At 39.1% G+C, this 15,751-nt stretch overlaps 1 protein-coding gene across 1 annotated transcript in view; it reads left to right on the forward strand.

Moving 5' to 3' along the window:
* The window catches only part of zgc:110329 (uncharacterized protein LOC550500 homolog), a 506,110-nt gene that overhangs the window by 291,108 nt on the left and 199,251 nt on the right, over positions 1–15,751 (forward strand). The window lies entirely within an intron of this gene.

Raw genomic sequence — 15,751 nt, forward strand, 5'->3', positions numbered from 1 at the left:
ATAGGTTAACGAAGACTGAAATAGGTTATAATTGTGTAGAGGACAACAGATAGGAGCTTCTCTGCCTTAGAATGTGTCCCACATTGGTTCCTTGATTTAAATAAGTCATAAACCACTGGTTTGCCTATAAACTGACAGCAATTTGTGTGGACTGAGCAGAGACCAACACATACAGTGGAGATTTAGAACAAGATTTCCTTTCCATGACTACTCAGGAAGGTGGAGTTCCATTAGCGTCTGTTACTTTACTGTGTTTTACTGTATGAATGTTTGCAGCCCATTAGTAAAACTTAGAGTAATGCCTCCCTCAGCAGTAGGTCTCTGTGGAGCCGTCTCTGTAGTGCGTGGCATTTCGAATTCCAGAAAAATGAAATCACAATCAGATTTCTTAAAGAAGAATTTGAGAATATATATATATAAGGATGATCTGAAGGAGTTATAGGATTTTGGTGATGTAATTCTCTTGGTTAAAGTAAGATGAAGGAAGGAGTATCTTCATTTCTGGTTTAATATTTTCTAATACATTATTAAAATTATGATTAAAGAGATCATTTTGTTTTTTAACAATAAATCCTAGGTGTTTTGATTAAACTGCATAAAATAATCTAGTTTGGTCTATTTTGGAAGAGAATATGCAGATTCATTCCCGATCTGGAGATTTTATGTATTTTCCCCCAACAAATTTCACATTAAGATGAATATGGATCTGAGATGTAGAGCAGCATGTCAGTGGGGTAAAGAGAGGATTTTCTGTTCAGACCTTTCTCTTATGACCTTTTTCTCACAAGCTACTTCCAGAGATTGATAGCCAGGGGTTCAACACCTGTCATAAAAAGCATTAGTGATAATGGGCTCCTTTTTCGATTCCTTTTTTTTTTAAATAACCCTAATTTATATTATTTTTATGGCTTCTAAGCTACTAAAAAGGGCAATGTTGCGATCTGTACCTATATTATTTTTGTATGGGTTTTTCTGGAAAGATTTAAAGTATGTGAATTTATCTAGTGGTGTAGAACTCAAGGACTGCAATTTTCTCCCTCATTTTTCTTTTTAGTGTATATTGAGAAAGTTATTTTCTGTTGTGCCGGTACAAGAAACTTTGTTTCCTTTGGCACAGCTGTTTCAGGATTTTTACTGTCTCCAGTTGTCCACAAGCAATTAAAAATGCAAATAAAATGTTAAATTATATTGTTAAAACTGTTGAATAAAAATCATAGGACGTTCTGCTCAGACTACTGTCTATAATGCACTAGTGAGACTGCATCTGGAGTACTGTGTGTAATTCTGGTCACTACACTACAATAAAGACATTGCAGCACATGAAGCTGTGCAAAAGAAAGCAACCAAGTGCATCCCAGGATTTAAGGACATGCTGCACTCAGATAGGCTCAGAGAATTAAACCAGTTTAGTCTCAAGCAGTGGAGACTTTGTGGGGACTTAATCCAGGTCTTCAAAATCCTCAAAGACATTAATAAAATAGATCAAATAGAATTATTTAAGCTTAAGGGTGAATCACATACTTGAGGACACCAGTGGAAAGTAAGGAAAGTACATTTAGAACTGCAGCCAGGAAGCACCTGTTTGCTCAAAGAGTTATAGGACTCTGGAACAAACTGTGGAGACATGTTCATAGTTGAAACTGAAACCTTGACAGCCTTTAAGTAAAGCTTGGACTGAATGGTCTCCTCTCGTTTTTCAAATTTCTTATCTTCTTATCATAGCAATTTGTCCACAATTCTGCCTGTAACATTATCGGAGCAATGGTTTTACAGTCTCTTTAAGCTACCAAGTAGTGTGGTAGACTGTAAGACTTTAGGGACTTTCAAAACTCGACTTGATGTTTTTTTGGAAGAAATAAGTGGATAGGACTGGCGAGCTTTGTTGGGGCAAATGGCTTGTTCTCATCTAGAGTGTTCTAATGTGCTAATCTCCATGGTAAGTTTTTTTTTGTGCTCAAATATTACAAAACCTTTTGTTCTTTTTGACTACCTGGTTTTTGATCTCTTGCTCTTGGTTCTGATTGATTTTGGATTACCTTTCTAGATAGTTTGAAATATAAGATTGACTTTTCATTTTCAAACTTGGTTTGCCTTTTGACTACACATTTCTCCTTGTCCTGCACATTAAAAACATTAGTGCTTCACTCTAAATTAGTATAGGACAATATATTCTATGTGGATATTGTTAAGCTTGCAATAGAGGAAGCAGCAGTGATTTTATAGTACACTAGCAGAATACCCGCGCTTCGCAGCGGAGAAGTAGTGTATAAAAGAAGTTATGAAAAAGAAAAAGAAAAATTTTAAAAATAACGTAACATGATTGTTAATGTAATTGTTTTGTCATTGACATGAGTGTTGTCATATTTATATATATCTAGATATCTATATCTATATCTATATCTATATATATATATATATATATATATATATATATATATATATATATATATAGCAAAATACCCACGCTTGGCAGCAGAGAAGTAAAAAGAAAAGGAAACATTTTAATAACGTAACATGATTGACAACGTAATTTTTTTGTCATTGTCATGAGTGCTGCTGGCATATATATATATATATATATATATAGTGAACGATAGGGGGCACCCTCGCTCCCTTGAACCCCTGTCCACGACTCCAGACACCAGGTAAAAGTCCTCAAATCGACTTTATTTTTCTTCCACAGTGTACAAAGCACACTCTCCTCCACAATACTCATTAACAACAATAATAATAACCAATCCTCCAGCTCCCAGGCGCGTTGCCACCCTTCCACCCAGCTCAGCTCGTTGTCTGGGAGTTCCCATAGTCCTTTTATACCTCCTGACCCGGAAGTGTTTCTGCCCAATAGTCCACAAGTCCTTTTCCCTTCCGGGTCAGGGTAAATAGTCCCTTTCTTCAACCCGGAAGTCCGTCGCTCTTCCTGTGACGAACCTCCGGGTCACAGGGCACGAAAAAGCCCTCGGTCCTCCCTGCAGCTCCCTCCTGTGGCCCCCACGGCATCCAGCAGGGCTTTGCATAAAAACTCCAATGTCCATGATGCCCTGCTGGTCTTCTGGGGACCTCCACGCTGCAAGGAGGGCTCCACCTGGGGCTTGGGGGTATTGGCCGGGATAAATGGCCGGCCATCCATTACAATATATATACATACATGTGTACATATATACACACACACATATACTATGGGGTGCGAAACAGGCAAATACATTGATTTTCTGAATATATAAAGTCGGCGTCAGAATATATAAAGTCAAAACTTGAATATATAAAGTCATTCCCAAATATATAAAGTCACTGTCGGAATATATAAAGTCAAAACTTGAATACATAAAAGTCAGCGTCGGTATATATAAAGTCAAAACTTTTCTCTAAATATATAAAGTCAAAACTTGAATATATAAAGTCATCGCTGGAATATATAAATTCAAAACTTGAATATATAAAGTCAGCGTCGGAATTAATAAAGTCATTCCTGATTATATATAGTCAACATCGGAGTATATAAACTCATTCCTGAATATATAACTCAAAGTCAAAATATATTGATTGAAACGACTCTGAACTGAAGTAAGTTAACAAAAACGTATTCAGAAAAACAAATTAAAAAAACACTGTTCGGTTAATGTTTTGAAAATGATGCATGTCCCCTGCCCAGGACTGGTTCCTGCCTTGCACCCAATGTTGGCTGGGATTGGCTCCAGCAGACCCCCGTGACCCTGTGGTCGGATTCAACGGGTTGGGAAATGGATGGACATTGCAGCACTGACTTTGTATATTCCGACGATGACTTTATATATTCCAGCGCTTACTTTATATTGTGAGCTGGAGGGCTTCGCTATTACGTGTGGGGACGAAACTTCACTTTGGTAACTGATCATGCTCCACTTCAGTGGTCATACCGACAGAAAGATACAAACTCTCGCCTCATGAGATGGTTTCTGGGCTTACAACCGTTAGCCCGTTTCACAGTAAAACATCGACCAGGTTCTGAACACGTCAACACAGACGTATTATCAAGACTAAATGAACCTGGTACAGAGAGTCGCTTGATTCACGGAAATGTGAATAAAGCTGAAGGGGAGGGTGTGAGCTGGAGGGCTGATCACACCCCAAGAAGATACAGACGCCTCTGGGAAAACCACAACCCCTGAAACACAGACTACCCTCACATTGCTCCTTACTTTCTCACTTTCGCTATAACGCGTAATGCAAACCTCGCGCGATACTCCGCTAACTTAAAAGCCTTGTGCAGCGCCTGTTAGTTGAAAATTGATTGTTTGCTTGCTTTTATCGCTCTCTCTCTCTGCTCCTAGCGGAACTGTCATCTCTGACTTGTCATGGACCACGTTTAAGCTCATGTGTTTGCAGTGTTTGAATAAAAATCCTTCTTGTTTCTACGACCTCCTGTGTCTCTGTGCAAATCTGTGACCCAAGCGTGACAATATATTCCGACGCTGACTTTATATATTCGAGATTTGACTTTATATATTCCAGCGCTGAGTTTATATATTCCGACGCTGACTTTATATATTTAAGTTTTGACTTTAGGTGGCAGTGTGACGAGTTGCTTCAGAAGACGGCGTTAGCCGCGGAGCTCAGCTCAGAGCGAAATGAGGTAAATGGGAGGGGAGATGATGACGTGACTCCTCCATCCGCCTTAACTGTCAATCCCCCACAAACACAGTCTCGGAATTTGCATAAGCACACCCCTTCACCTGCAATTTTAACTTAGTTACAAATTGATCAAAACTCTCGTTTATATCCTGCGTCCTCTCATTAAACGTGTATCCCGCATTACCCGTGGGCATGATAAACGCCAGCGGCAGCCTGTCTATTAACTTAATTTAAAGTTTAGGTTTACACCGTGCTTTGTTTCCGAAGTAGCTGCACTCATGAATATGGTTGTATATATGTCACTCGCTCGCTTCTTATTGTTTCGCTGCCTTCTCAATTATATAATGCATGTTTTCTTCAGCGCATTTTGGAGCTCTTCCTGGTTTTCTACATAGTGCGTTGACAGTCAGTTCACGTGATTACGTGGGCGGCATGATGATGTCACACGAAACTCCGCTCCCATGGCTTTCAAGCTCAACTCCATTACAGTAAATGGAGAAAAATACCTTCCAGTTATGACCATTAGGCATATAATTTCGAAATGAAACCTGCCCAGCTTTTGTAAGGAAGCTGTAAGGAATGAGCCTGCCAAATTTCAGCCTTCTACCTACACGGGAAGTTGGAGAATTAGTGATGAGTCAGTGAGTCAGTCAGTCAGTGAGGGCTTTGCCTTTTATTAGTATAGATAACCAGAAGATGAAACAGAGTCAAAAATAACCAGAATGTCTAATAATCAAAAACAAAATCCTAACTCAAAGTCAAGAAGATACTAAATAAAGACAAAAGCTACAGAGTCATTCAACACAGAAAGCATGAGAGAAGCATTTTGGGTATTTACAATCTTGAACAGCCAGTAAGTGCAGCACCCTGACGTTTGATACCTTTGACCCAGTGATGTCACACTTCATAGCGACGGCATGTTAACAACAAGTAAGTGATCACAAAATGGTGGCGCCCTTCAAATAATGAAATAGCATCATAGGGGAATGTGATTAAGTTTAAGCATAGTTAAAATAACTCAAAACAAAATGTTCAATATTAATTCCGTAGTTTTCAAAATTCTTGCTTAAATGTGTATTTTTTCATTTAAAGCCAAGGTAAAACCCAGAAAAAAAAAATTAAAAGGAGCAGCTGATTATAAGTGATATGTTGGGTAATACACTGTGCAGTGAACAAATGTCACCCTTTCAGCTTTATCAAAGCTTTTTTCTGCTTAGTTAGACCACTAAAGATTATGAAGACCTCTGGAAAATCAGATTTGGTTGAAGAATGTGTGGGTTTTTTTTCTTCTAATCCTAAACCAATGCCATTCACCAACACCTGATCAACATACTGTTTCCTTCTGTCTCATCTTGAATGATCACTCCCACACATACAGCACTGCATCACAACTTATTCTTCAGGGTTTTCTCTACTCAGAGATGTTGTAATGCCTGAACTTTTCCATAAATCTATTTCATTCACCGTTTACCTTTTCCTGTTCCTCTGCTCACTTCTATTTTTAACTTTTCCCTTTCTTCCTTTATAGTTGTAGATTGTCACCCCTGTTTTCAAAAATGCCAGTTGTCGTTACAAAGATTTCATCAGCTATCGCCAATATTCCAATTTTCCCTTTCTTGTCAGAATTTTAGAATGTGTTGTTGCCCCCACACTTAAGCATTATTTGAACTGTAATAAGTGTTTTCAGCTTTTTTAGTGTGTCTGCCATTCTAACCATAGAACTGAAACAAATTTGGTGAAAGTCGCAAATGTTCTGCTTTAGGGCTGTCATATCAAATATCTCTATTTGATGTTGTGATGGACGGCTGTGGCTCTTTCCCAGCTGGGAGGCCGCTATATTAGAAGGATCAAGGGAGCAGACGTGCACAGGACACTGCCTTCCCCAGAGCGCATCTTACATTCCTGCAGGGCCACGGGAGTTGTAGTTTGGCACAGCGATGATGGGCTCCATGGGGACCGCCAGGCAAGGCTTCAGAGCCCTAGTTGGGACTTCTGCCACCCCTGGTAGAGATTCCCGACCTCCATAACAGACCACCTGGAATACTCCCGGGTGCAGCTTAAAAAGGGGCTGACTCACTTCACTCGGAGAGCCAGAGTTGGGTGGAAGAGCTTGAATCTTGCCAGAGAAACAGTGGAGGCAGAACGAGGAAGAGAAAGAGAAGGAAATAAAGTAGTGTGTCTTTTTTGTATCGGGGCTTGGACTGTTTGGAATTGTGCTGCGGTGGGCGTGAAAAGCGATTCCCCACTGTCATAAACATATGCTGTGTGGCAAACCTTGTGTCTGTGCCTGTCTGTGTCTGGGTTTGGGTGGTTGAGGCACCCTCTGGAGGCCACAATATGTATATGAAAGAATTCATATTTAAAGGCAAAAGTTGACATGTCCTAATATGAACAATGTGTTACTCCAAACATGCTGTGATTCAGTACTTCTGGATTCTGCATGTGTTAAATCAGTGTGTTTATCATTTTTAATTGTTAGTTTGTATTGTCATTTATATAACAGGTAGATTTTTTACATCACTGCATGGTTAATGGATATACTAACAACAGATGTTAAACACGTCTCCACCACCCGAAAGGTATCTATTGTTCTGCTCCTGATCGTGTTCTGTTTCACTTTTCAATATGAAATCCCTAATTTGTTTTTTTTTATATTAAAACTGTTAAGCATTCATTATTTCAAACAAAAAATGGTTTCCTTTTTCATTAAACATTAAGGGAAATAACTGTCATATTCCTGATTTTTTTTTTACTATTATGACAACTTCAAAATTATTAGTTTAAAGAGCATATTCATTTCCGGAAAGCATACTTTATTAGCTCAAGCACTTGCCGTTTCGACACTGTAGACTGGACACATAATTCCTAAAACAAAGGTGCAAAGAAAAACAAGTATTTAGGTTACAGGTCTTAAGTTTATACTGAATCTGAAAAGGGGGGGAAAAGAAACCTGTATGTTTTTGTTTGACCACATTAAACCATAACTTTCTTACTGTATTTTCCTTTTTTTACATTGTAGCAGATTTAAGTTGCTCTTAATGAATTTTTGCCAAATAAAAAATATAGCAAGTAATAAATACTTAATCATTACCATACATTTAGTACATTTGTGAGACACAAATAGATTGATGGAGCCTCAACTTATATAAAATAAACAGAGATGGGACTTAATGTCTTTTGCAACCAAGTACAAAAAGGCACATAGCAGAGTGGAGGGCTGTAGGAGGGGTAGAGTGTGGTGGACTAAAATAATGAGTGCATTTAATGTGTTTAAATAATCATAAGGAATTTTGTATAGTTTGTTTAGTATAGTTTAATGCATAATGTGCTGTTGAATCCAGCAGGGGGTGTTAGCTCCCTTGTTGGAATAAGTTCTTTTGTAATTGTGGCATGTTATATAACCCAAAACTATATAGATATAATATTAAAAGGCGATACCCTCCCTTAATGATACGGTGGTTAGAAATCACATAGGAGAAATAACTTACCTTTCTTTAATGACAGTTTACACGGCACAACAGACAAGGAAGTCTTGACAAGACCATGACCGAAGTGGGAGCTCGATGTATATAGTCTGCCATTTTCGTCACTGCGTTGGAAGGATTTTCCAGATCGGATGATGGTATCTCACATCCGTCCATTGGCTTCAAAGGTGTGCCGGGCAATGTTCCAAGGCTTTATACTCTTTCTCCATATGCAGGCCCCCACTTAAGTAAATCATGCAATTCCAAACAAGGAAAAGAAGATCCAATGTCATGCTGACTCTGTCACACAGGAATAGTGCAATGCCCATTTCACAGTTGTCCCTTTCTTGTCTTCTAATGCTTGCCTAGCAGTTCTAAATGATGAGCCCCTGGGTGCTAAATCTGGCCTTGCATTAGCTGTACATATGAGTGGATTTATAAAATATTTTTCGTACAGAGCAGAGTGACATATTAAACTTATGTACTTATTACAGCTGTCAGTAACATACAAAGGGTTGAAGTGGCATGAGGCCTCAAAGAACTCAGCACAGTCCCAAAATGTCCCAAAAACTAAAGCCCATCAAAATCCTTGGCTAGTCACACAAGAGCAAACAAACATTTATTATAAACAAACATGTTCAGAAGAAAGAAGTTGCAGGAGCATGAAAAGCACAGAAGGCGATGCTATCAAAATATACAATCCCAATAGGAAACACAGTCCCAGCATAAAATTCAAGAGAATATTAAAAAACAGGGCAAAAGAGGTAAAAAAAATCCAGAGAATCAGTACTTAACAAAAATAGTAATAAACACGGGACAACTCACCAACCACCTAGCACATTCAATAAATTGCAAGAAACTGTGGGTTATCATCATCCTTTATAGGGCTCATGGCAGTCCCTTGACAGAGACAGGCAGGTTGGACCACCCACAAAATACATGGCATATAGTAAAAGATACCCAAACACATAAAAACTAATGATCAGCCATATTAACATAAACAAAATAATGAAAAAGGCCCAGACGGCAGAGGGATCCTGAGTGAACCACCCCATACTCTTATCAGTTACTGTCTCCTTCTCTCTTATGCATCACTATGGCATTCCTTGTCATAATGATGATTTTTCAGATATGGTCTTAACATTATACCAAACATTTTGTTTTCTTTTTACTCTTCGATTAGTTGTCTCCATGATACTGAAAATTGGACGACTCGTTATCTCTTGAAGCTTAATCTCAAATTCTCTGTGTCATCTTAAAGCTACCTTTTCAAAGTCTGGCAGCTTTCACATCCGCATTGATGATACCTCTATTCCCCTATGCTGTCAAGTTAAAAGCTTTGGTGTTGTTTTTAAGAGCTGTCATTTGAATCCCACATTAATTTTATATCTCATGCCGCCTTTTATCGCCTCCTTAACATTTCAAAAATCCATTTCCTCACTGTCCCACTCTGTAGCTACGACTCTAATTTATGCACTTTTGACATCAAGGATAGCCTGTTTTAATGGTCCTCCACTTTTTATCCCTGCTAAACTTGTAAACACATTGCAGTAGTGTGACAGTAACTAAGTTACACCATTACACTATGGTTCATAACTGCATCACCCCTGTCCTAAGTACATATCATTGGCTTCCAGTTAAATACAAAACTGACAATTTTCACCTAAAAAACACCCTGTGATCTACAGTAATAATGCATTTTATTTATAGGGCACTTTACATTAGCAGTAAATCTCAAAGTGCTACATAAAAAGTTTAAACAAAGGCAAGGCAAGATAAAAACAGAGATAAAACAACAATAATTATAGCATTCTTGTTAACATTAGAATTACCAGAACCTACGAAAAAACTTGTAGATCCATCCCACCTTAAATCACTTCTCACCTCTCTGTCAGTGTGTTTTGTCCTTTAATAAGCTTTCCTACATAGAAAAGTCTTTAGCTGTCTTTTAAAACAGCCCACAGTCTTCTGTGTTCTTATGCTGTCTAGTAGGGCATTCCAGAGCTGTGGAGCAGCGGCTTCAAAGGCTTGGTCACCCATTGTGTGAAGTTTGGTCACAGGGGGCGAAGGCGGTAGGTATTTGCAAAACAGAGGTTTCTTGCAGTGGATTGTAGTATAAGGAGTTCCTTCAGATATTGTGGAGCATTTCCATGGATACTCTAGTGAGTAAACAGAGTTTGTATTCGATACGGAGGTGGATAGGGAGTCAATGAAGTGACCGACGGATTGCTGCAACTCCGTTCAGAAATAGTATATAAACCATATTTCCAAATTGCATTTCAAGTGTTAAAGATCATTTCAGTGTATACAGTTTTTGTGGATGCACTGAACAACAGTTGATTAGTCTTCTTGATTTGCTAGACAATGTTTTCATTCTCTAGTTTACCTTGAATTAATTTTTCTTCAATGATTTCACCTTGCCATGGACTCCAAAAATAAAGTCATGGACACATGCAGACAAAGTGAAGTGCTTCTTCTGTTTTTACCTGGACAGAATGCAGCCAGGTGTATGGTCTCTGCTGTAGCTTGTAGATCCATTGCTTTACACCATTTCCCCATTATAAGTAATTTACACATCAATCTGATTTTCAGGGAGAACAAGAGCCTTTAAAACCTTTGTTTTTTGTCAAACAGCTGGCTCATGGGAGGCAGGCAAGAATAAGAAGAATAACCTTTGCTGTTCTTCTTCAGAAAAAGAAACCAGAAAAGATTAATTTCAATTCCACTCATACAGCTTTCTTCCCTTACTGTGAAATGTCTCAAACCTTTTCTAGTCACGAACAGAGACTATGCTTCAAAGTGTAAAGCAGCCACGAGTTCCCAGTCTCTCATGAGTAGCATGTCCAATTCAGTGCCCACCAGCCAGCTCTGCAAGGTGGTAGCTAACTCCCGGCTCTGAGGTTTAAGCTGCTTGAGATTAATGCAAATGGTGAAAGGCTCTCACACACAAAAAGCAAAGCTGCAAGTTATTAAAACCTATAGTCGCTAAACTCTTCTTTGCCAGCCTGTCAGCAGCCATCAAACTGAGCCTGTGGACTTAACATGAATAGAGGTGTTGACAGGTACTCTCTTGGCACGGCAAACTTGATTTGGGCAAGGAGTGGGACTTTAATTGGCCACTAATGAAATGTAGCAAAAGAAAAATAAATAAGACGATAAAATATCCTTTTACATCAAGCTGTATAGTATGGATTCTCATCTCCTGATTTCTTATTGCTGACCATAAATAAGTCGGCAAGACAGTCATAGCAATCATTTTACTCCTTCAGTTTTTCACTATCTGCAGACTGCATACAACAGCTTCATATGTTTACTTTCTTATCTGTGTGGCAGGCTGACATTTTGTTCTAATTCTGTGCATTCATCTGCCCATCCATCTCTCCGGCTATTGTCTCCCCCCTTACCCTTACTCATACCTGAATTTCCAATCAATGTTCCTGCATATCTTGTCAGTGTGGAAGCACTAGGCAAAAACTGAAAAGGACAGGGTGGACAACGTGCCTACTCCACGTAGATGTTGACTGGGACCTGAAATCAATCAATGTCAATTTTAGAGATCCCTAAAAATATATTTAAAATAAATGTCATGGAGATATAAATCACTCGGTGCGCATTATTTGTTTTCCAAGAAAGCATTGCAGAATTCAGCAGGCAGCTCTGCAGTGGTGAGGTGGGAAGGCAGCTGTCTGCTGGGTGAGGCCGAGCACTTGAATAAGAGCTTGAAGAAGTGTGTCCTTTGACAAGCCTTAAGGCGATTTGAGACAGAGGTTAGAGACTTTCACTGGTAAAAAGATAAATAGGAGCCCCACACAGCTGATGGTTCTCTCGGGGACGCTGAAGAGTGTGACAGAGGAAAGCAGAAAGTGATTGCTGAAACTGTAATTGACAACTATTGAGTTTCAAGCTTCAACACCAACAGCAGCTAGATCACGAAATCTGGAAATTAGGATTTTGAAAGAGCGATTTTTTGTCAATTTTAAATGTAATCCTCGGATTGAATTTTTTAATTTCTTACCTTTTAAACAGATTCAGCTAAATTCTAATTAGAAAAAAGCATTCATTACATGTCATTTTGTTATTAAAGAAATATGAGGCCTGTTTGTGTGTGGCACATACTTTTTTGTTAAAATAATGTTTTCTTACTTTGAATTTTTGAACTTGGCACTTTCAGTTTATGAGTCGGGCTGTGAGCCCGAAGATCATGCCAGCCATGAGGTGGAAGGAGTACATTTCTACTCCTTTAAACACAAATGTTTAACATCTTAAATGAAACAAACCTTGGGTAAAGGACTCACTGCAAAGTTCCCCCAGTTACAGGTGATTGTGACGATGCGGGTTCACTACATTACTCCCATCTGCCTTTTGGGAGCTCTTGAACCCGACACTGTTGGTAATGTCAGCGATGAGCTGGACAGTGAGGCACAAGCAATGAAACAAGGGGATGGTGCAAAAAGTGCCAAGTGCTACTATTTAAAATCAACTAAATTAAAAAGTGTGCAAATGAAAGTGCAGTGCATCAAATAAGTCATTAAATAAATAATCCATAAAAACTAGTGATAGATGGAGGTTAAAATCACGATAGAAAAAATCCCTTTAAAAAACAACGAGGTTAAAATAATGGCTGGAAGCAGTCTCTTTAAAAAGCAGGTGCATCCTTCTTTAACCTGGCAACTCCCCTGCTTCTTGCTTCCGGACCCCGCAACAGGGGAGTCACCCAACCAGCAAAATGCTGTTCCCTCCATTACTGGTCTGGTAGCCCTCCGGTCCCTGGCTACGTCAGGCTCCAGCCAGACCGAGACTTGGGTTCCTTCCCCTAGTGGCCAGGGCGCTGACTCTGGGGCTCTATACACCCAAAGCCAACACGACTGCCGCTGCCTTCTTGGCCTTACGCGGCGAGCCGTACATGATCCTGGTCACTCCTGCTTCTCTGAAAACCTCAGCAGGAGTGACCCAATCCATCCACCCTGAGTTTCGGCCAAACATTCCCTCAGAGCTCTCCTTCCAGCTGCCTGCCTCTGCTCAAGCGAGCCTGCTGTTGCTCGCTCGCACTGGTTCCTCACTTCTCCAGCCTTCTCCTCCCTTAACCTTCATCCATTTCTTTCTCTCGTTTCTTTTCATTTTTTTTTCTTTTCCCCTAGCCGCCTCGTGCTTCTATTTATTACAGGGACGTGGATCATATATGGCAATTAGTAGCTCCAGACGCCAATTACGGATGCGGACTACTCCTCACCTGTGCACTTAATTGAGGACCGTCCGCATCATTAATCACGCGGGAACCGCTCCGGCCCCACATACCACACCCCCTCTCTAAGCTGTGAGTGCGGAGATTATTTATTTTAAAAAGTGGCCTTTTTGACGTGAGCTGTGGACCCGCAACACCACAGTGATTTGATTCATTAATCGGGTTTAGATCCAAAAAATTGAAATCCAAATATTTTACGTCTGTCTTTAACCGTCTTGGCGTTAACCCCGAGCATGACTCAAGCTCAGAATTTTATGTAAACACTGTTAAGCCCGAGTCAGACTTGGGGTGATGTGTAAGGATTCCCTTTACAGTGTTTACTAACTCTCCAGTCAAAAGCATTACCCTGTGCAATCAATCCAATCAGAATCTTACAACTTGCTTTGAAAAAAAAAAAAACTGACAGATATCCATATAATTTTCATCCACTAAATAACTTCCATCTAATAATAATAAATTCTAGTCTGAGCCAGCCTGTCTGCCAGCCTAAGTGCCACCTTCATTTTCCCATTGTCTCTCTGGAAACATGTCAAGAGCTTTGGCTTCTGGTATTTGGTATAACGGAAAAATAAAGACCCCCCACAAAAGTGCACAGCAGAAGTGTGGGTTACACTGGGTGGCAGGAGAACAGCACTTGCTTTGCAGTTGAGATATGGCAAGGCCTTCTACTACATCTGCTTTGAGAATATATAAAAAAAAAAAATATTCAGCCCAAGACCCTTGCCATCTCCTATTCATACAGAGGTACTAAAATAATACTTACTTGAATCAATATTAACCTCCTTGGTGTTACCCGCAGCATGACTTAGACTAAATATGTTATGTAAATATAGTTATAGTTATATATATAATTATATAGGGTGACCCTTACAGTAACAACTCTTAGATCAGTATTTTGCTCCATCTAGTGGATAAAACAACATTACGCTGCAAAAAATCTTTACTACTTTTATATGTTCTGCATAGTATGGTAAATCTATGGTAAAATCAATATTCATAAGTGGGCGGTGGAGCTTTCAACTGAAAACATATTAGCAAATGAAAAACTTAAAGCCTGTTTCAGAACAAACAAAATCGGAACCACTGCTCAAATCAAGCGATAGTAATTTTGTTGTGAATTGGTCATCAGACGTTGACATGGACTTTGAAACTGACGCCTGTTCATAGATACCGACCAGCCAATCCTGCACCTCCTTGTTGCTCATTTATGGGGAAACCTCAGTCTAAAGATGTCTGTTGATCATGATTTTCTGTACTATTTATAATTTGTTGATTATAGTCTGGCAGAGGAAATTGTTGCTGAAATGAACTGTGCTGGCCAGTGTTGGAAAAGGCACAGTAATCCATCTGCCTGGTGCAGACAAGTGCTGGCAGCCTGTCGCTTTAGATGACATGTGTGTTTTACAGTCTCCCGAATCTACCGGGCAGTGTGGGTATACCAGGCCAGAGATGGTACTGGTCCACAAAGCGGTTGTTGCAGACACCCGTTTTCAGTGAAATTATAAGTGAGTGTCATTTTTCACTCATTATGAAACAACTTCATTTCACTAATACAGGGTGGTCCAGATCTAATTATGTAACTATGAAAAGGCGAACACATTGCACCCGCTGTTCAACTGACAACCGTCTCCCCGCCATTTTGGAATGCAGGGCAGGTGCTGCCATCTATCGGCAACAAAAAGAATTTTTTGTAAATTCTCTGTGTAATAAACTTACTAAGTTATTGCATAATGAAAATTGCATAATTAGATCTGGACCACCCTATAGTGATGACTATGATGAAGCCAACCATCCAGCACCAAAAATGTATAAACTCTGGGATACTTATCAGGCAAGGCAAGTGTATATTCCCAATTTTGACATAAGTATTGAGGAAAGTCTCATGGGTTACAGTCTATCATATAGTGCCTTTCGTATCTATCTATCTATCATAATTTTAAATTAATTAAAAATCATTTTCTCTGCGATGTGTAATTTCTGCAGGTTTAAAAAATACACCATCTGTACACTGTATGGATTAAACATAAAATGTAAAACTAATTTGTGAACAGGGTTCTTAAATTACTGTTTTTATTTTAACACTTATAAGGGCTTAGGACGTTTTCCACTTTCATTGATGTCAACCTTCAGCCTACCATAAGAAATATTTTATGAATTGTTGCTTTAGAAGATGTAAGTAATTACCCATCTGCAAGATTTGATACTTAAGGCTCTATTCATGCAACTATTGTTTCCCATGATTGCACACTTATTGTACAATCAACTTTTGTGAAGTGTAATACTTTATTCTTCATTTTTTGGTCCTTCTGCTGTTATTGTTGCCTAAGTGATTTACGTCTTTATTGCTTTTCTATATAAAATGGTCATGTATTAAATTGGAATTTTGCAAATGGGCAAAACAAAAACATTGGAGCCTCAAAGTGAATATCATTCA

Source organism: Polypterus senegalus, chromosome 11 (genome assembly GCF_016835505.1).
Source record: "Polypterus senegalus isolate Bchr_013 chromosome 11, ASM1683550v1, whole genome shotgun sequence".
NCBI classification, from domain to species: Eukaryota; Metazoa; Chordata; class Cladistia; order Polypteriformes; family Polypteridae; genus Polypterus; species Polypterus senegalus.